The sequence below is a fragment of the Hibiscus syriacus genome, unplaced genomic scaffold, assembly GCF_006381635.1.
Source record: "Hibiscus syriacus cultivar Baekdansim isolate YM2019G1 unplaced genomic scaffold, ASM638163v2 tig00110847_pilon, whole genome shotgun sequence".
Lineage (NCBI taxonomy): Eukaryota > Viridiplantae > Streptophyta > Magnoliopsida > Malvales > Malvaceae > Hibiscus > Hibiscus syriacus.
The window spans coordinates 665,724-687,695 of NW_024062888.1; the positions used below are offsets into that span (position 1 = coordinate 665,724).

The 21,972-nt window shown below is 34.1% G+C and overlaps 2 pseudogenes; both read right to left on the reverse strand.

Moving 5' to 3' along the window:
- Window positions 1-389: 389 nt before the first annotated feature.
- On the reverse strand, window positions 390-1,542 carry LOC120143406 (annotated as a pseudogene).
- Window positions 1,543-4,108: 2,566 nt separating this feature from the next.
- Window positions 4,109-21,166, reverse strand: LOC120143405 (annotated as a pseudogene).
- Window positions 21,167-21,972: the final 806 nt, after the last annotated feature.

Below are 21,972 nucleotides of genomic sequence, written 5' to 3' on the forward strand. Positions count from 1 at the left end.
TTTAACAAAAAATTAATTTTTTTTCTGGATTTTTATCGTGGGTCGCTCAGGTAACCCTAATGTGACACCTCAGATCGGATCAGGTCGCTCGCATCGGTCTGACGATGTTACATATTTTATCTTTTTATTTGGAATTATATGTTGATATAAACCAATACAAATCCATCAGAAAATCAAACAAGTAATCAAGGGCGGATGCATTAAGTTCCCTAGGCGATCAAGCGCGTACCATTATTTTGGGAAAATTTTAAAATTTAGTTTAATATGTTAAAGAAAATAGAGAAAATAAAATTTTTGCATGCCCATTATTTTAAAGAAAATAATATTAAAATATTGGATCCATTTTTTAATTTCTGTGCCGCCACTCCAAGTAATATCACTAATATTTTCATTTAGTAGATATATTGATGTAGAGATATTCCAATTACATCAACTTATACCACTGGATACGAAGGTATCTTAGCGATACCGCATAAACCACCCCGTGCATTCACACCCCTTTGAATTTTCATAAATCCATTTTCACCCCAACTTTTCCCCCATGAATTCTTAATCACCCAATACTTCAAACCTTCTTCACTCGTCCCATACCCAACAATGGTGACTCCATGTGAGCTCATCCCCACACTCTCCGGTAAACACTCCAGAACCGGCGTAAAACTGAAAGTCTCGTCCACGGCTATCGAGTGCGACCGACACAGGCTGATTCGCGACCGTCTTGAGCAACACTTCCTCATCGTTTGCGGGCACCATCTGATAGCCATTGATGGCGGCCACTTTGTTCATGTGTTTCTCGGTGTCGCAAGTCTCTTGCTTTGCCTCGTATGGGTAGCTTTGTTCTGTGGTTATACCTTGGTTTTGTGTAATGTACTCGAATGCATCCATCATCCATCCGCCGTTGCAGCCCGATTTACTCCATTTCTGCTGCAATCCAGCAGCTGCTGCTCGGATAATGACATCAGTTTATCGGTTTTTATTTTTATTATCCCTTCAAGAGCTGCTACTGCTGAAAACGCCCAACAGCAATCTGCAAACACCAAGATCAAATCGTTAAACCATGGATTATATAAAAAGGTTATGGAGAAATTAACACTTAACTGCATCTGCCTTGATATTTAACAGGAGTGACGGCACCATGGTCCCTCCAATCAAAACTTATGGGAACGTCCGAGAACTTTTCGTACATAAACAATGTTGGTTCGGACAGCGTGGAGTTGTCTTGTTCTTGCTTCTTATTATATCCGGTGTGAGCCGCAATGAATTCATCTTGTGTCATGTCGGCGAATTCATTGAGGCCTAACTTAAAACTCTTATTTCCGCCATTGTTGAAGCTCTCAATGTATTCCAAGTTCTCCCTGAATATATCGAGACGCTTTTCCTTCTCTAATTTGCTCTCGTATGTTCGACCGTGATCGACCATCCATCGCTCATGTTTGTCAACAATGGCGGCTTCGGGGATTGTCCGAGACATGACAAGAGATGCCAATGTGCCAAGAAGTAAAAGTAAAAATGCATGGATTAGACTCATTATTTTGTGATATATGTGGAGATTTTAGGGCTCTAATTGCCTAACTTGCGAAGGACTTGAGCGTGCTTGTGTGTGTATATATATATAGTTTAAGGTTATTTTATCCTCTGGGGGTAGGGAAGTGGGGGCTATTGCCAACTTGTCAAGATGTAGCAACCAATGTCTGTGTGTATATATATATATATATATATATATATATATATATATATAAGTTATTGGCTTTAATTATTCTATTTGGACTATGTTGTTGTAACGAGGAGAAAAAACAAATATATGATTTTATATTAAAGAATGTTAATTTAAAAAATTATATAAAAAATTATGATATATAATTAAATAATCAATATAGAATATTAGAATATAGAATATCAAAATATCAAAATTATTCGAGAGTTTAAAAATTTAAAGAACACGAAGTTCACCAAAAAAAAATAAAGAACACGAATTAACCTCAATTCATCTATGTTCATGCATGATGCCAACTTGGTGGTGAGTGGTGAAAGGTGAAAAAGAAACATAGTGGGTAAGCTATTGGCGGTGGTGATGGAGTCTGAGTCTGACGCACGTTGGTGCCTCATGCACATGCGGATTATTTTAGCTTAATCATAATCTTAGACTATAATCTTTCAAAATACACCAAGTATTTGATGTAAAGAATTTAATTACCTTGTAATTTTATTCAACTCGATGGAACCAATTTCTATTCAAAAAGTAATAATAATTTGCAAATTTAATGAAATTTTATCACATTCATGAGGACTACAACCACAAAATATCCCAGTTAAGATTTTTTTAATTTAACGTAAAATTTTGATCTAATGTAACTCCTAGCCGACAAAGAGTTGAGTGGATCAAAACGCATAAAATGGGAAATGATGTTTGAGTTGAAAGTGGGTTTAAGGAGGATTGCGATGAGTTTGGCACGACGAATAATGGGAGGCAGTTCTCGATTATGATTTCTTATCGGTCGATGAATGGTTTCTTTTGCAAGTTGCTGTCCGGTATGGATTTATATACAAATTCTAAGATACACCTTCAATTCGATTTGTTTAGGGCGAGTTTGATATTGTTTTTTAAAATTAAATTTTAAGAGTATTGTAAAAACGAACTTTTAGAAGTGTTGTTTAAAAATACAGTTTAAAATCTAAATGCTTGAGATTACCGTTAAAAGTTAAGTTTCAAATGATAAAATATTCATTATGGACAATCTGTTATAAATTAAAAATACAACATTTAAATTATATTTATACTTATATATGAATTATATCAATTTAAACTATAATAAAAATATAAATAAAAAATATAATTTATGTAACTTACTGTCAATATTTTAATATATAAATTAAGAATTTTATTTATTTTTAAATAATTAAAATATATTATTAAGAGTAATAAATTATTTTTTGAGGATGTTTGTATTAAATTATAAAAATAAAATGTAAATACTTAATTGAGTGGAGCTCGTGCATTAGTAAGGGTAAAAACATAAATTTGTCTCTAAACACAAAATTAGAATGAAAAGGTTAAAAATTCTAATTTTTGCTGCTGGTTTGAAACCACTATTTCCATCGCATTTTTTTTTCAATTTTTTACCCCTTTGACATTAATTTTGAATCAAAATACTCGGGACCTCAAGAAATAACAATAATTCTTTTATCATTGAGATAGATCGGTTCATAGTATTGATTTCAAAGTTATTTACCGGTGCATATGATGTTACGTGCAGGACATGGATGCACCATAACCCATATGATTTCCATGAATTTTTGAAGTAAAACACAAGCAAAAGGCAAGTTATAGAAGACGTGTGGAAATTCAAATGTTTCTAACAGAAATGTTGTTACGATAAAGAAAATGGTTAGAGTTATTCTATTCAAGATATCGTCAGCTTATCTTATAGTTAATGTAAAATTGAGATTATTTGAAGTTATTCTTTGAGAAAAGAATAATAGTAAAGATCAATAACCTAAACGGGAGTGATTAAAAAAGAAAGATTAATAACCAATGGTCCTCAACTTTTATGAATCTTTGAAAAGATTATATGAATAGTTGGGTTGTGAATTATATGAACATATTATAAGTCAACTATGGTTTGGGTAATGAAAGCAATAAATCTTTTAAGAGTTTATAGTTCAGTCCCTAAATGTGTATTTGGCTGGCTGGCTTAATGAATAAATTGTGTTTTAAGGTTTCAGTTAAAGAGGTTGGCTTATGTTTTCTAATGAAGGTAAAATGAGTTATAAGCTGATAATGATTCGATAATTCAACACAAGTGTTTAAGATTTTGAAGGTTTTCAATTTAGTCCGTGTTTGAATGTTTAACTTAATTGCATGTTAAATTCGATTTCGAAATTAAAATTAAGATTAAAATGTAAAATCAAAAATGAATTGCATGAATTATATTGGTGGAATGTTTGATTTGTTTTAAACTGTTGTGTTTCGATCATTCGATGTGACATCTTTGATTCGGTTTACGATTGAACAAAACAACAATCGTAATGATAATAATCTATACTTTGAGATTCACAAACACAGATAACAATTGACTAGTAGCTGTAAAATCCAACAAAAACTGTTGAAAAAATCACATCCATAAAACTCATGAAAGAAAACACTTCTAACATCTCAAGTATAATGTTGACTCTGTCAAATTATGTTTTCAAAAAGGGTCGGGCATCGTTGTGTATTTCCCTATTCTCAGTCCTGCTTAGTTCTAGCAACATCCAGGAGAAACTGATTCAAACGCTGGCCGAATATCTTTGTCGAAAACGATTCATTGACATGCTGTCTAGCCTGTTCCCCCATTCGCCTGGCCATCTCCGGGTCTTTAATGAGTTTAGCCATGGCCAAAGCAAAGCCCTTTGGACTTGGATCACAGAGATATCCTGTTTCCCCGTCCTTTATCATTTCCACTGGACCCCCGCTGTTGCAAGCTATAACTGGTTTTTCGCTGCCATTGCCTCTAATGGAACACTGCCGAAGTGTTCATCCTACATCGAGTTGGAAAAAATATTTGCAACTTAAAACCTAGTTTTCTTGCATCAATCTTATAAATTGTTATAACTTAATATATGCCAACATACTCTTGGAGTGTAAAGGACACAGGCACTGAGAGAGCAGCGAATTCCTTTCTGCGGTTGAACAAGATGTAACGAAATTAACCCGACCGGAAACTCCTTTACTCTCTGCTAAGCTTTTCAGTTCCTCCAAGTATTCTACATTTTCCCTCAGGCGTCTATCGTATCCACCTGAAATTTGAATGAATAAAAGAGAAGAAATGCATGATTCAATTTCTGTAGATTGCACTTATAAATCACAAATCCTATTCGATATGCTCCCCACTTCACCATAGAAAATAATGTGATGATTAAATTCCATCAGCATAAGAAATCCATCAGCCAGCAGAAAAATGGTAATACTCATGTTAAAATGGGAAGGAAACTTGCCGACAACTGTTAAATCGACATCAACCAACTTAGAAGTTTGATGAACACTTCCTTCAAGGGTGTGAAGAGTCGCAAAAGCAGAAACTGCTAACTCTATGTTCTTTTTCCTTTCGAAACGATTGATGGAGAGAAAATTCAACCTAGCCAAAAGAACAAAATGTACAGTTCAGAGAGACACTTATGGTGGGAAGTTTTATAGAAATGAATAAATGTTAGATGAAAGTTTAAACAAGCATCGAGAACAAAAATAAGAGACGAAGGGATGTACAAGCATGTTGGTTACTTATAAGAATGGGGCTCATCAAACTGATCCACATTGACTGCAGGGTGAAGAACAGCTGGTCTAATTCCTCGTGCGTGAAGACGCTTAAATGTTTTTGAAAAGGTAGATGCAGTATATCTGCTATTAACGAGTATCATATCCGCCATTCCTGAATTCCAATTTCCAAAACATAGCAGAACACAAAACGATGATGAACATAATTATTCCATATTCCATAATGCGTAAAAAGAAAGAGACTGTATGCAGAGCCGACCTGTTGTCAGTTCTTCTAAAAAATCAATAAGAATTCCAATTTCCAAAACATAGCAGAAAACAAAACGATGATGAACATAATTATTCCGTATTCCATAATGCATAAAATGAAAGAGCCAACCTGTTGTCAGTTCTTCTAAAAATCAATAGGTTTCCGGTATATCCTCCTCAGGAAAGTTGTATGTTGAGCCAGTAACAAATCTGGAAATGAAAATAAAATACAACCTGGAAAAATAAATAAATAAAAAGGACCTCTGTTAAAAAAAAGCCATCGCAACAGATATATTCAATAAGAAATGAAAAGAAATAATTTAATATACCTTCGTTGACCGCTTAAGTTTCAACATCGGTACGACAACAGAGACCTGGTCTGCTAGTATAACATCAAATGATGGCCACATGAACAGCACACAAAGTGCAACAAAGATACATCGAAGATATGCACAAACAGCATGAAGACGATAGAAAATATGTCGTGGCAGGAAGTCGCCGTGTATGGTTACTGGAAAGGTACCTGGATTTCATAAAAGGGTGTTGTTCAATTTCAGTTAGACCAAAGAATAACAATGAAAAAAAAGGTAGAATTAGAATTTCAGGCATTCTTATTTCTTCCGCTTAGCTATATAGCATTATATGCATATTAACATGAAACAAAACCAAGTCGAATTCTACGTTCCTACTTCGCTATAATCGATAAGTATACTAACTGCTATTAGTTTTAGTGTGCACTAGGTTTTCTGAATTAACATCAAAAAGTACGTTATGATTTGGAAAAAAAAGTTCCTCTTTCCAATCTGTTTTCTCACAGCTTCACAAACAAGTGGCTAAAATTATAGAAAGAACAAATGGGAAAAGAAATTTACCAGCACGGGTTTCCTCAAAGCATCGATTTTTGTTGTCATGGTGAGCTGTGAAAATATGAACATTGTGCCCACGGGATGATAATTCAACAGCCGCATCAACGATCAATCTTTCAGCTCCACCTTTTAAATCCGAACAGATGAATAATATCATAAATGTTCATCATTTTTTTTACTTGGAAAGATATTTAATTTGGCGTGAAACTCATAATCCCAATACTCCAAATAACAAGAATAAGCCTTCTCGGCTCAAAAACCAAAACTTTGAAACTTATTAATCCACCAAATTTCAACCCCATCCCCCAAAATTTTTCCATAAATATTTCTCAGCAAAAAACAGATAGCAGTAATAGCATTACCTCAAAGTTCCATTTTTTCCCCCGTAAACAAGAACAAAACTAATGAACGAAGTGTCATAACCATTTTTTATAAAACAATTAAATATTATTTTTAAAAACAATTATGACTTTAATTTGGAAAAAATGGGTGATTTTGAATTGATTTGAATAAAATTAAAAAGAGTCGCCATCAACCTTTGTGTTAGGTAGGTTGAATACCTAAAAACGTCTTTTAAAACAATTTTAAGAAAAATCATTCTTTAAGACAAGATTCGGTCTGCGTTACCAAAGATTCATTTAAATGGATTCGGGAGTCGGTTACGTGCGGGGAAGGGTAAACATCCCCACAACGCCCAAAATTAGTACTGTGTCGCTTACACATCGTTGTAAATGGTGGAAATTATAAATCAAATATAAAGTTAAAATATGATCTATTTATCGAACGTTGATTAATTTGCTTCGAATTAAATAATTAGAGAAAATTCTTTAACTCGAAAAGAAATCTCGAAATTAGCAATCCTCTCCATCGGGAAAGCTAACTCGACTATTTCTCATCCATAAAGAATATTTCCCTCTTGATAAAATGTGAATCGAATATAAATAAAATTGACGTTTGTATACAACAAAATAAATTGATTAACTAAAACATGAATCGCAAATAAGATGGAAAAAAATTTGAAGTTTATATTTACATAAAGTAAAATAAATTACTATTTAAAATAACACACATTGCATCATTTGCACAAATTAACAAAATATATTCAACTTATTTTAAGTTACTATGTCGTTAAAATGCCGTATCGGATCGCACCACTTCGACAAAGTGATACTTTCCACGCTCATTCTACGCATACGTGTTCTTAAAAGTATTTGGACAATATTTAAATAAAGAAAAATGGAAATAAATAGAAATAGAAATATGTGAAATAAATATTTACAACAAATAAAATTAAACATATTTAATTACATATGGTACAAATAGATACATAACATGAAAAATGTACATACATAGGGGATTAAAATAAAAGAAAATTAATATTACAAACCAAACTATAATGACAAAAAAGTACTTTGAATTACAAAAACCCAAAATATCAACATATAAACTCAAAGGACCAAAATAGTACAAACATGAATTTCAAAGGACTAAAATGAAATAAATAGAAATATGAAGGGATTAATCGGTAAATAAAAAAACAGAGCCAAAATCAAAATATTAAACATTTACAAGCACTAGAAATGAAAATAAACCATAAACAACATCTAGGACTAAACTGCAATAACCAAAAACATGAAGGCCGAATCATAATTAAACCAAAAGTAAGATAATGACTAAAATAAAATATATATACGAATATGATGACCAAACTCAAATAACAGTAAAGATAATAAAATGCATGGGATCAGTGATTAAATTAAAATATTTGAAAATATTAAATCCAGAATCAAATATAGACAATATGATATAAACATGAACAGGGACTAATATATAACATTTGCAAATTTCAGGACCAAATCCGAATATCAAAGGAAAATGCACAATAAACTGAAACAGTGACTAAAACGAAATAAATATAAATATCACAACCAAATTATAATATCAGCAAACATAATATACAAATTAATGACTGAAATGCAATCATTAAAAACTAAAAGGCTCGAAATAAAACAATAATAATTTCATTGAATGACTTAAATAAAGCATTACAAAGGAGAAGGGACCTAAACTGTAGTTACCCCATGCTTGCAAAACACGGGTGCCCAGACCCTTGAAACGGCGCCGTTTGGTCAAATTACATAAGCCCAAAAACGGGCATTCACTCATCCATCCTCTCATTTGCCTCATAGCCAAAGAAAACAGAAGTGAGAGAGTTTTAAAACTCTCTCAACTTCTTTCCATCGGGGAAGAAAGGGCCGCCTCATACCGGCGGCTATCCCGGAGGCCCATGACGGCCGGCACGGCAGTGCCCGGCGGTCGGAGGAAGTAAACAGTCTCAAAAGACCCCCCTCCTTTACCCTCAACCCGAAAATCACCCCTACCTAACCTAAAACCGACCCTAAACCCTTAAATCCAAGGTACCTTTTGAGAAAACAAGAAACCGGTAACCCTTCCACCTCTCGATGACTTCTCCGATCAAGGTATGGTCTCCTCCCTCTCTATTTCCCTCTTGGTTTTTTTTATTTTTTTTTTTGTTTGGTTCGAGTAGATCTCTTTTTTCTTGTTTTTTTCTGGGTTTTTTTTTCTCTCCCTGAACCCGAATGAAAATCCCCCCTTTTCTCTACTGCATGTGCTTTAATCTTGCCTTTGGTTGAGATGATGAGGTCTAGGAATAGGGGAAATTATGGGTTGTTGATTTAGGGTGATTGAATCCTGGATTTTCGGGATTATAGGGATTTTTTATTTAGGGTTTGTATATATATATTTTTTACTGATTTGGGTTGATTTGGGATTGATGGGGTTGCTGTTTGATTGATTTTTCACTGTAGATGACGATGGTGGCGCGGGAACGGCGGCTGGACCATCGGAGTGAGCCGGAACAGTGACGGTGGCGTGGCTGTTCATCTGCTGTTGGCGGCGGCAGCTGGATGATGATATTTAGGGTTTGGTTTCAAACCCTAATTACTTTGGGTTATTGAGCGGGCCTGGGATTGGTATTGGGCCTGAACCGGGTTTGGGCTCCCAGTCTTGTAATTCTGCTATTGGGCTTAGGGATTAGGCCTGCAAAAATTATAATAATAAATAATAATAAAATAATAAGATAACGATAATAATAATAATAATAATAATAAAATAACGAAAAAAAAACCGGACAAAAACGGGTGTCTACAGCTGCCCCTCTTTGCACATTCTTGTGTTAACAAGAATAGGGCAAAGACGACAAGAAAACACGTTTTTGTCTGGTTCTCCTCTTTTTGGTTTGAAAAAAATGGATAGTTTTGTTGGTGGGGACGACACTGTTCATACGTGATGAAGAGTTCTGGCCATCTAAAGGTGATAACACGGTTCCTACGTGATGAGGACGGCTGGTTATCTAGGGTGACACGGCTCATACGTGATACAGAGATCTGGTCGGAGAATGACACGGCTCATACGTGATGAAGAGTTCTGGCCATCTAAAGGTGATAACGCGGTTCCTACGTGATGAGGACGGCTGGTTATCTAGGGTGACACGGCTCATACGTGATGAAGAGATCTGGTCGGGGAATGACACGGCTCATACGTGATGAAGAGTTTTGGCCATCTAAAGGTGATAACATGGTTCCTACGTGATGAGGACGGCTGGTTATCTCTAGGGATAATGGTTTCAAAGGAGACCAACTCAAAGATGTGTTTCAATAGAAACAAACTCAAAGATTGGATTTTGATAAAAATTGTCTCAAGGGAGACAAAATTCGTTTCAAGAGAAACGATCTCAAAGATATTTGCTTTGTTTCAAGTGAAATAAACTCAAAGATAAGTTTTTCCAAAGCAACTATCTCGAAAGAGACAAGATTCGTTTCAAAGGAAACAACCCAAAGATGGCATTTAAAGGGAATTGTCTCAAGCGAGACAAAATTTGTTTTTAAGGGAAACGTTCTCAAAGATCGGCGTTTCATGGGAAATTGTCTCAAATGAGACAAAATTCATTTCAAGGGAAACGATCTCAAAGATGTTTGTTTTGTTTCAAGGGAAACAGATTCAAAGATGGTAAATTTTGTTTCCAAAGAAACAAACTCAAAGATTTTTCTCAAATAAACTGTCTCGAGAGAAACAAAATTTTGTTTCCAAAGAAAGAGATTCAATTCAAAGATTTTTTTTTTGAAAAGACATTGTCATAAGAGACAAAACTTTGTTTTTCAGAAAATTGTATCTTAGTGAGACAAAATTTTGTTTCCAAAGAAACAGGCTCAAAGATTTTTCTTCAAAAGAAATTATGTTAAGGGAGAAAACCTTGTTTTCAGAGAAACAAACTCACAGATGTTCTTGTTTTAAGAGAAAATGTTTCAAGAGACAAAATTCGTTTCAAGGGAAACGACTCAAAGATGACATTGAAAGGAAATTGTCTCATGCGAGACAAAATTTGTTTTAATAGAAACGATCTCAAAGGTGGGTATTTTCAAAAGAAGTTGTCTCGAGAAAATTTTTTTTCAAAGGAAACAAACTCAAAGATTTTCTTCTCAAAAGAAATTGTCTTTAAGAGATAAAATTTTGTTTCAAAAGAAATAGACTCAAAGATGGATTACATCTTAAGTAAGACCAAATTTGTTTCAAATGAAACAATCTCAAAAGTTAGTTTTTAATTAGAAACTGTCTCAAGAGAGACAACATTTGTTTTTAAAGAAATAGACTCAAAGATGATTTTGTTAAGAGAAACAAACTCAAAGATTTTCAAAATGAACATATTCAAAGATTTACTTCAAGAGAAACGGTCTCAAGAGATACAAAATTCATTTTAAGAGAAACAGATTCAAAGATTTTTGTTTCAAAGAAATTATCTTAAGAGAGACAAAATTTTGTTTCCAAAGAAACAAACTCAAGATTTTTGTTTCAAAAGAAACACTCTCAAAGATTTTTTCACAAAATTGTCTCAAGAGAGACAACACTTTGTTTCAGACTCAAAGATTTTTCACGAAATTGTCTCAAGAGAGACAAAACTTTGTTTCAAATAAATAGACTCAAAGATTTTTTCAAAAGAAACAACTCAAAGATATTTATTCAAAAGGAACAAACTCCAAGATTTTTTATTCAAAAGGAACAGACTCAAAGATTTATCTCAAGAGAAACTGTCTCCAGAGATAAAATTCGTTTTAAGAGAAAAAGATTCAAAGATTGTCGATATTGTTTCTAGGGAAACAATCTCAAATGTGTTTATTTTTTAAAAGGGAAACTGTCTCACGCGAGACGAATCGATTTTGAAAAACTCAAGTGATATTAATTTTGTTTCAAGTACAACAAATTTAAATTTGTATCTCAGAGAAATGTCTCAAGCGAAACGAAATTTGTCGAAATAAACAACAATATCAAGTGAGATTTTGTTTTAAGTGGAAAAATTCAAAATTAGTATCTCAAAAAATCTCAAGCGAGACGAAATTTGCTTTAAGATATAGTCTCAAATGAGACAAAATTTGTTTTTAGAGAAATTGTCTCAAGCGAGACAAAGTTTGTTTTGAGAAAACGATCTCAAGTGAGATCAACTTTGTTTAATGTAAAACAAATTCGAAATTTGGATCTCAAAGGGAAAAGGTCTCAAGCGAGACGAAATTTGTTTTGAAAGAAACAACAATCTAAGGTGAGATTAATTTTGTTTTAAGTGAATCAAATTCAAAATTTGTATCTCAAAGGAAAAATGTCTCAAGCGAGACGAAGTTTGTTTAAGAGAATTTGTCTTAAGTGATACAACTTTGTTTTTAAAGAAATTGTCTCAAGCAAAACAAAATTTGAGAAAACGATCTCAAGTGAGATCAACTTTGTTTAATGTGAATCAAATTCGAAATTTGTAAAAATGTCTCCAGTGAGACGAATTTGTTTTTCAAGAAATTGTCTCAAACGAGACAAAATTTGTTTTAGAAAGCTGTCTCAAGCGAGACAAATTTGCTTTGAAAGAAATTGTCTCAAGCGAGACAAAAATTTGTTTTAAAATTCTCAAAATTTGTGGAAAAATCTCAAGTGAGACAAAAATTTTGTTTTGAAATAGATACGATCTCAAAGAGATCACTTTGTTTATGTGAAACAATTCAAAATTTGGATCTCAAAGGAAAAATGTCTCAATGAGACGAAATTTGTTTTGAAATAAATTGTCTCAAGCGAGACAAAATTTGTTTTTAGAAAAATCTCAAAGTTTGTGGAAAAATGTCTCAAGAGACTGAATTTTACTTCAATAAAAAACCTCAAAAGATGATAGATAGTCTTCTTGTTCCTGTATGTTGAGGAAATGTCTTGATTGTTGACTTCAAGGAGTCAAATCATTGCTTCTTCAAGTTAGGGATTTCTGGTCATTTCTGAGCTTTGATTTCCTGAGAGATCAAAATGATGTATTTTTGACTGACTATCTTGGATGTAATGATGGATGTCAAGATGAAATGTATTTGATTTTTTATTGAATTTGTCCTCCAGCGAGGAGAAAAATATCTTTAATACACATGATGATAAATGTTTGATACAACGATGCAAACTCATGTAATATGTATATATGTGTTGATGTATGTATGCATTGATATATGTTTTCTCGATTTGGAAGGAGAATAGTTGCGAGAGCAGTCTTCACTCTATCTTTGATTTATTTTGTCTTCATTTCCACCATGTGTACTCTTGCAAACCTCAAACTGAGACAATTTGTTTTCCTTGCCCCATCAAAATTTCCCCAAAAATTTGTCTTTTCTTGCCCCAGCTTCAATCTTGAGCTTCAGAGGGATCTTCGTTGAATTCTAATATATGCCTCCAGAGAGATTATCTTGTTTAAAAATGTTTTTCTTCTTCTTTCATTTTCAAAAGTCTGAAAATATCAATAGTTTTGAAAAATGTTTAATCAAAAGTTTTGAAAATATTGCTCCTTTCAAGGTTTCTCAATTGACAACTCATAAAACAAGAGTTCATTGGATATCAAAGAATTAATTACTCTTTTAATCCTTCAATAAGTTATAGCTATTTGACAAGTGTCAAGATCAATGCTATCTTTGAGAGATGGTTAAGTAAAGGAAGGATAAAAAGTCTCAAGTGGTTAATTTTGGTCAAAAGTATAGTGTTCTCATTTATTTGATGTTCACTGGCCTGATGGAGTAGCTTCTGTACTCATTTATTGGAAGTGTTCTCGGACTCCCAACTCTCATGTTCTTATTCAGTTTGTGCGAGGCCTCATCAAGGGATTTGAGCAATCGTCTCCTATGTAATAAGCTTCATATTCGAGCCGCCCTTTCAGGTTTTCAACTCGAATCCTCCGTTGGTTTCAAGACGTTACTCAGAATTTTACGTCTTTAACCCCCCTTTGTTATTTTTCTCTATCATGCATTAAAGATTTTAGAAAATCTTTATAAGTAAATATTAATCCTGATAGGCGGGATGAAATATGAGGATAGTCTCTTCCGCTTAGAAATCCTGTATGATTAGAAGGGACTTGTAAGGCACGTAATGTAGGTCATGGTTCAGGGTTATGAAAGAAATGGATAAAAGGCCCAAACAGTGTTTACGGGTAATTGAAACCAAGGATCAATTCATTCTGATGCCTTCGATTTTGTCTTGCTCAATTTGAATCTGCTCACATGTGTTTTTCTCTTAATGTTCTATGATCTTCAAATAAAGTGATTATGAAATGATTGTGCTTGATCCATCTCATAGTTTACAGCTTGATGCGTCATTTAAGTCAGGAGACTCTTTGTCTGTGTTCTTGTCCTCTTTTGTTCTTTGCTTTTCTTTGATTTTTGCTTTGATTTTTCTCTTTGCTCTTTGTTTTTTTTCTTTGGTTTGATCTTTGCACTCTGCGTCTGGTTCACCTTTCGTATCTCATTTGGATCAATTTTCTTCACTCAGATTTCCTTCACATTGCCCCCCAGTGTGGAGGGTGATCCTTGGTTAGGGTTGAATCAAAAGAAATATCATTCAGGCTCAAAGGGGACAAGGGATATTTTCTCCTTTGTGAAGGGATAAAGAAAGAAAGCCGTTCATCATCTCATACATAGAAGTCCTTGCAGAAGAGGTATCCCCAGGGGATTATTTCACGATTAATTTTTATTTAAATGAAAACAGTAATTAAGCATGATAGAATTATTTTGAGTGAATTCTATTTTTTCTTCGCTTCTTGCTCTCAACATGTCTCAATTGCTCATACTCGTCTTCAGAAAATTGATGCGAAATGCCCCACACTGTATCTTCTTGTAGGAAGGTTTATGTTCAAGTGAACATCTTGTATCAATGTCTGTAGGTTTCATTGGTAGAAAATGTTGGTTTTACGTCTAAGAAGACAATGATGACTTTATTGGCTCAAAGAAAGGTATGGGTATGACTTTTGTGTCTCAAAAGTAAATACAGTGTTTCAAGGTGGAAAGAATATTTCAAGGTCTCAAAGAGAGGGAATGTTTCAAGGTCGAAAAGAATATTTCAAGGTCTCAAAGAAATAGAATGTCGAAAATTGGTTATTTGGTAATGACCAGGAATTATTTCGGGTAAAAATTGAGAGATTTTATTTTAGGGTTTTAGACAGGATAAAATAGGTCTAATCTTGCCATATGTCAAAAATCTATATTCTTGAAGAATTAAAAGAATATGTAATTCATCGATATTCAAAGAACTAAAGATTAAATTTGTTCATTATTTAACCTTATAAGATAGCATCATTTCAGTCATCAAAGATTAAAAATATTTAAGCAAACATTGAAGAAAGAACAAAAACGAGTTCAAACAAACAATCTCTATGATGCAAGTGGTTGATGCAATGACTTCTCTGGCTTAGTATTAGATACCCTAATAATCATATTATGGATTTTGTGCTTAGTGTCTTGCCGTTGTCAGTGGTATGCCCCGAGCTTCCAACATGATAGCTGCATATGGCGTTAATATCATGGCCTTCAGGATATGGGGTCTCTCTTGGTTTGGATTGAACTGGAGTCACAGGTTCCTCTCAACTAGCATTGGGAGCAATTCCTCATATGTCATTGGATTGGATCGATGCGACAGAATGCCTTATGAGGTTTGGTCCCAGATTAGCTAGATAAGATCCTTCAATGTTAATATCATCTCTTTCCTCATTGTCGGAATGACTAGTGCCTCCTATCTGGCCATTCTTGACTGCTCTCATCATCATTTCTCCACACATGACAATGTCAGAGAAACTCTTAGTGGCAACCCCTATCATGTAGTCGATATATGGAGACTTCAATGTATCGATGAATAAGTGATGAACTCTCTTTCAGTCATTGGTGGATGCACTTTAGATGCGACATCCCTCCCTCGTTGAGCATATTGTCGGAAACTCTCATAATTCTCATCTTCATATTCTGAAACATTGCTCGATCGGGGCCATATCATCATGTGCTTGTATCGGCCCAGAAAAGCACTAGCCAAATCCCTCCAGGAGCGGACTGGGTATGACTCAGTTGATTAACCCAGAGAAGCAGGTCGAACCAAACTATCTTGGAAGCAGTGGATCAACATCGGATCATTGTTAGTGTATACAGTCATCCTTTGGATAAACATCGTGAGATGTGAATTAAGGCAAACTGGTTCCACTATACTTTTCAAATTCAGGCATCTTGAATTTGGGCGAAGCACCAGGTCAGGAACTAGTACTAGTTCTGTTGCATCCATCCCGTTGTGAGAGTTTTGTCCCCTCGTTCCATGGAATGTTTCTCTGCACCACTGTTTCAAATTATCTGGGATCTCGTTCTTGGCTCTTCTCGTCGCTAGGTGACTAGAAATCCTGTTGGGCGATATAATTGGTTGTGAACTAGCCTGTGCCTTTACACATTCAACTGTTTCACGGGTCAATGAAATCTTTCTTGGCCTTTTCTTGGTTAGCTCAGCCATCTTTGCTACCATTTGGTCAACTAGGTCTTTTGGTTTTGCAAGATACGATCCACGGTGGTCTTTTGCATCTGCTCCATTCTAACCCTCCCACTCTGCTTGCAACTTTTGCAACTCTCGTTCAGCTCTTTCTTCAATTCAATTCCTCAAATTTTGCATCCATTTTCAATATTGTGTGAATGCAGTTGCACAGTTAGAAGCGCTTCCTCAAAGTTTCCACAAGGTATGATTAATGCACGTAACAATGCTTAATGAATGTTGAATAAAATGCAATGATACAAATGCGGATGCAAAATATTGATCCCAACGATAAATACCGTAGAACAATTCCCACCAGAGATAAAAATTTCACATTACAAGACATCCACTTTACAGACATGTCTTCGCTTAGATGGTGAGCCTGGAATGGATCACTGCTTCATCTCGGATCTTCGTCCTCATAATGATGCCCCTCAAGCGCTCTGTAAACAAACTCTTTTAAGCCCCGGCGATGCTGAAGTCAGTGCTCACTCTTCGATGAATAACGTCGGAACGATCGTAAATAATCTACTGCTGGATTAATTAGATGGTGAGCCTGGAATGGATCACTGCTTCATCTCGGATCTTCGTCCTCAATAATGATGCCCCTCAAGCGCTCTGTAAACAAACTCTTTTAATGCCCCGGCGATGCTGAAGTCAGTGCATCACTCTTCGATGAATAACGTCGGAACGATCGTAAATAATCTACTGCTGGATTAATCCCCAGACTTCAGTCTTAAATGTTGCACGATCTTCGAGCTCACTGCTTTGTCTCGGATCTTTGTATTTGGAACTGATGCCCCTAAACATTCTGTAACCTAACTCTGTTAATGCCCCAGTGGTGCGGAAGTCAGTGTGCCGCTCCTTGATAAATAGCGATGAAATGATCGTAGATAAAAATCGACTGCTGGATCACTCATCGGATCAGTGGCTCATCATTTTATTCTCGAACGTTGCACGATCGTCTTGAGCAAGTCTCCTTCTCGTACTCTGTGCATTTCTTTTTTAGCCTTCGTGCATGTCTGTGTACGCGACTGCTTGGTTGAAAACTTTTATCTCTTCTTGTGAAATTTCTCTCGAATATCCCCTTGCTGATCAACATTTTCGCATTATGTTATGATGCAATGTAAAGAAGAATGAAAAAACAAAAACAACAGAAAATAAATAAGTTAGTGCACACAAAGAAATAAAAGAAATTAGTTAGTACAGGTAAGACAATCGATATAGATAAAAGTGTTATTAAAAGATGAATATAACCTACCCATCATGATATCTACCCGAGCATGCTTTAAATAGATAATAGTCCTACCCGTACATGTTATCTACCCAAATGAATAATTTCAAAAATGGTCCTAACCGCATGGTATCTAGTTCGCATGCTTTTATTCAAAAGAAAACAAATTCTACGAAATTAAAACAAAGATAAGGTTTAGAAATATTCCTCCTTTGTGTACACCTATTTTAGGTACCTACTGACGGACAAAGGTTCGGTATGACTATACCTAGGGTGATCGTTCGACGGTTCACTATATGCTTGGTTTCGGCTCTAACGGAAAATGGGACTCGAATTGTCCTTGATGTCGGTGCCCCCTTGGACTGCCAAACCCTCGATCCTCACCCATTACAGGTTTCTAACGGAACGAGTTCAATTCGAGGGGATTCAATGTCTTATACCCATACGAGAATAAATCCCTACGAAGGTATAAGATATGTATCCCATGGGTTTGCTAAAACTCATACGAAGAATAAATTCTTACGAGAGTAAAGCACTCACCCCGACTAATTTGGATCGAAGCTCGTGTCTGGAGCTTATGTTATGCACATGTATGTGATGTGTGTGAGGAGGAACATACCTACCTTTGACTCAATGAAAAAGAAAAAACTCGACAAAACTTGGACAGAGCTGAAAGCAAAAAGATAAATGTTAGTATGATAATTAAAAATGAAGCAATTAAAAACTTCAATAAATGGATCATAAATTACTAAAAACTAGAATCATAATTCCACCAAGATGACAATTGTAAACGACATACAGCCTGACTCTCAAAAAAAAGGTCCCAGCGGAGTCGCTCATAACCATTTTTTATAAAACAATTAAATATTTTTTTAAAACAATTATGACTTTAATTTGGAAAAAATGGGTGATTTTGAATTGATTTGAATAAAATTAAAAAGAGTCGCCATCAACCTTTGTGTTAGGTAGGTTGAATACCTAAAAACGTCTTTTAAAACAATTTTAAGAAAAATCATTCTTTAAGACAAGATTCGGTCTGCGTTACCAAAGATTCATTTAATGGATTCGGGTCGTTACGTGCGGGGAAGGGTAAACACCCCCACAACGCCCAAAATTGGTACTGTGTCGCTTACACATCGTTTTAAATGGTGGAAATTATAAATATAAAGTTAAAATATCTATTATCGAACGTTGATTATTTGCTTCGAATTAAATAATTAGAGAAAATTCTTTAACTCGAAAAGAATCTCGAAATTAGCAATCCTCCATCGGAAAGCTAACTCGACTATTTCTCATCCATAAAGAATATTTCCCTCTTGATAAAATGTGAATCGAATATAAATAAATTGACGTTTGTATACAACAAAATAAATTGATTAACTAAACATGAATCGCAAATAAGATGGAAAAAAATTTGAAGTTTATATTTACATAAGTAAAATAAATTACTATTTAAATAACACACATTGCATCATTTGCACAAATTAACAAAATATATTCAACTTATTTTAAGTTACTATGTCGTTAAAATGCCGTATCGGATCGCACCACTTCGACAAAGTGATACTTTCCACGCTCATTCTACGCATACGTTCTTAAAAGTATTGGACAATATTTAAATAAAAAAATGGAAATAAATAGAAATAGAAATATGTGAAATAAATATTTACAACAATAAAATTAAACTATTTAATTACATATGGTACAAATAGATACATAACATGAAAAATGTACATACATAGGGGATTAAAATAAAAGAAAATAATATTACAAACCAAACTATAATGACAAAAAGTACTTTGAATTACAAAACCCAAAATCAACATATAACTCAAAGGACCAAAATAGTACAAACATGAATTTCAAAGGACTAAATGAAATAAATAGAAATAGAAGATTAATCGGTAAATAAAAAAACAGAGCCAAAATCAAAATATTAAACATTTACAAGCACTTAAAGAAGGACTAAACTGCAATAACCAAAAACATGAAGGCCGAATCATAATTAAACCAAAAGTAAGATAATGACTAAAATAAAATATACGAATATGATGACCAACTCAAATAACAGTAAAGATAATAAAATGCATGTAAAGATAATAAAATCATGGGATCAGTGATTAAATTAAATATTTGAAAATATTAAATCCAGAATCAAATATAGACAATATGATATAAAACATGAACAGAGACTAATATATCAACATTTGCAAATTTTAGGACCAATCTGAATATCAAAGGAAAATGCCAATAAACTGAAACAGTGACTAAACGAAATAAATATAATATCACAACCAAATTATAATATCAGCAAACATAATATACAAATTAATGACTGAAATGCAATCATTAAAAACTAAAAGGCTCGAAATAAAACAATAATAATTTCATTGAATGACTTAAATAAAGCATTACAAGGAGAAGGGACCTAAACTGTAGTTACCCCATGCTTGCAAAACACGGGTGCCCAGACCCTTGAAACGGCGCCGTTGGTCAAATTACATAAGCCAAAAACGGGCATTCACTCATCCATCCTCTCATTTGCCTCCTAGCCAAAGAAACAGAAGGAGAGTTTAAAACTCTCACTTCTTTCCATCGGGGGAAGAAAGGGCCGCCTCATACCGGCGGCTATCCCGGAGGCCATGACGGCCGGCACGGCAGTGCCCGGCGGTCGGAGGAAGTAAACATCAAAAGACCCCCCTCCTTTACCCTCAACCCAAAATCACCCCTACCTAACCTAAAACCGACCCTAAACCCTTAAATCCAAGGTACCTTTTGAGAAAACAAGAAACCGGTGACCCTTCCTCCTCTCGATGACTTCTCCGATCAAGGTATGTCTCCTCCCTCTCTATTTCCCTCTTGTTTTTTTTTTTATTTTTTTTTTGTTTGGTTCGAGTAGATCTTTTTTTTCTTGTTTTTTTCTGGTTTTTTTTTCTCTCCCTGAACCCGAATGAAAATCCCCCCTTTTCTCTACTGTGCTTTAATCTTGCCTTTGGTTGAGATGATGAGGTCTAGGTAGGGGAATTATGGGTTGTTGATTTAGGGTGATTGAATCCCGGATTTTCGGGATTATAGGGATTTTTTATTTAGGGTTTGGATATATATATTTTTTTTACTGATTGGGTTGATTGGGATTGATGGGGTTGCTGTTTGATGATTTTTCACTGTAGATGAAGATGGTGGCGCGGGAACGGCGGCTGGACCATCGGAGTGAGCCGAACAGTGACGGTGGGGGCTGTTCATCTGCTGTTGGCGGTGGCGGCTGGATGATGATTTTAGGGTTGGTTTCAAACCCTATTACTTTGGGTTACTGAGCGGGCCTGGGATTGGTATTGGGCCTGAACCGGGTTTGGGCTCCCAGTCTTGTAATTCTGCTGTTGGGCTTAGGGATTAGGCCTGCAAAAATTGTAATAATAAATAATAATAAAATAATAAGATAACGATAATAATAATAAAATAACGAAAAAAAAACCGGACAAAAACGGGTGTCTACACGAAGTACAACAAAAAATTGAAAATTAAATAATTACCTATGCCAAGATCTGGGTGTATGATGGCTATGTTCAACTTGGAATTGGAGCTTTGATTTCTCTCCATATTATTTTCTTCTCTTATTCCTTTCTTTCCTCTTCCTTCATTACCGAAACAGAAATGCAGAACAAAAAAAGCACCAAGGAAAACAAAGGAAAAATATGGAAAAGGGCAGAAATAGAGAGGAATGGTGTGGATAGAAACTAGAAAGAAAGTCAAGTGAGCGTAATTATGGTCTAATTAAATTAATTAAATAGGGTAAAATTCCCGCATTGATACCATCGTAATATTCTCAAAAATCCTATTTCTAAAACCAAATATACTCTAATATCATGAGAAACCTGTTACTACTAACTTATATTTTATATAAATATATCTTTAAATCAAATTAAATTTAGTTTGATTGATACTTTTGTAATATAATATTCAAGAGGATGTGTGTTCGGATCTAGATATTCTAGGTATTATATAAAAATATATTTATATAAATTTTTAATTTATTATAGAGAGTAGTATGGGAGTTGAATATGAAATTCATTAATATTTTTGTTCAAATCTGAATATAATTTTAATTGTTTTATATATAATGACTATAAATGTGACAAAAATCTTAAATAGTATTTTTTTTATTAAACCAATGTAATTGCGAAGTAGTATATATTCTAAATACTCTTAATTATTTGACAATGAATGTTTAATCACCTTTGTTGCAATCTCTAATACTCGAGACCTCTAGAACGACAATTATTTTTTTTAACCACTTAGATAATTTGGTTAATACTCTTAAAATAATATTAATTGTAACTTCAAAAATAGAATTGTTTGTTTTATTTTCTCAATTTGGTTTAAGGGGTTTTATCATAATACTGATGAGATAACATTAATATAAAAAAAAGTTTCAAGGAAATGAATTTGAATTTAATATATTTTTAATACATTAATTTTTTTTTGGTGTAAATATAATTTGATTGTACATGTTATAAGAAATA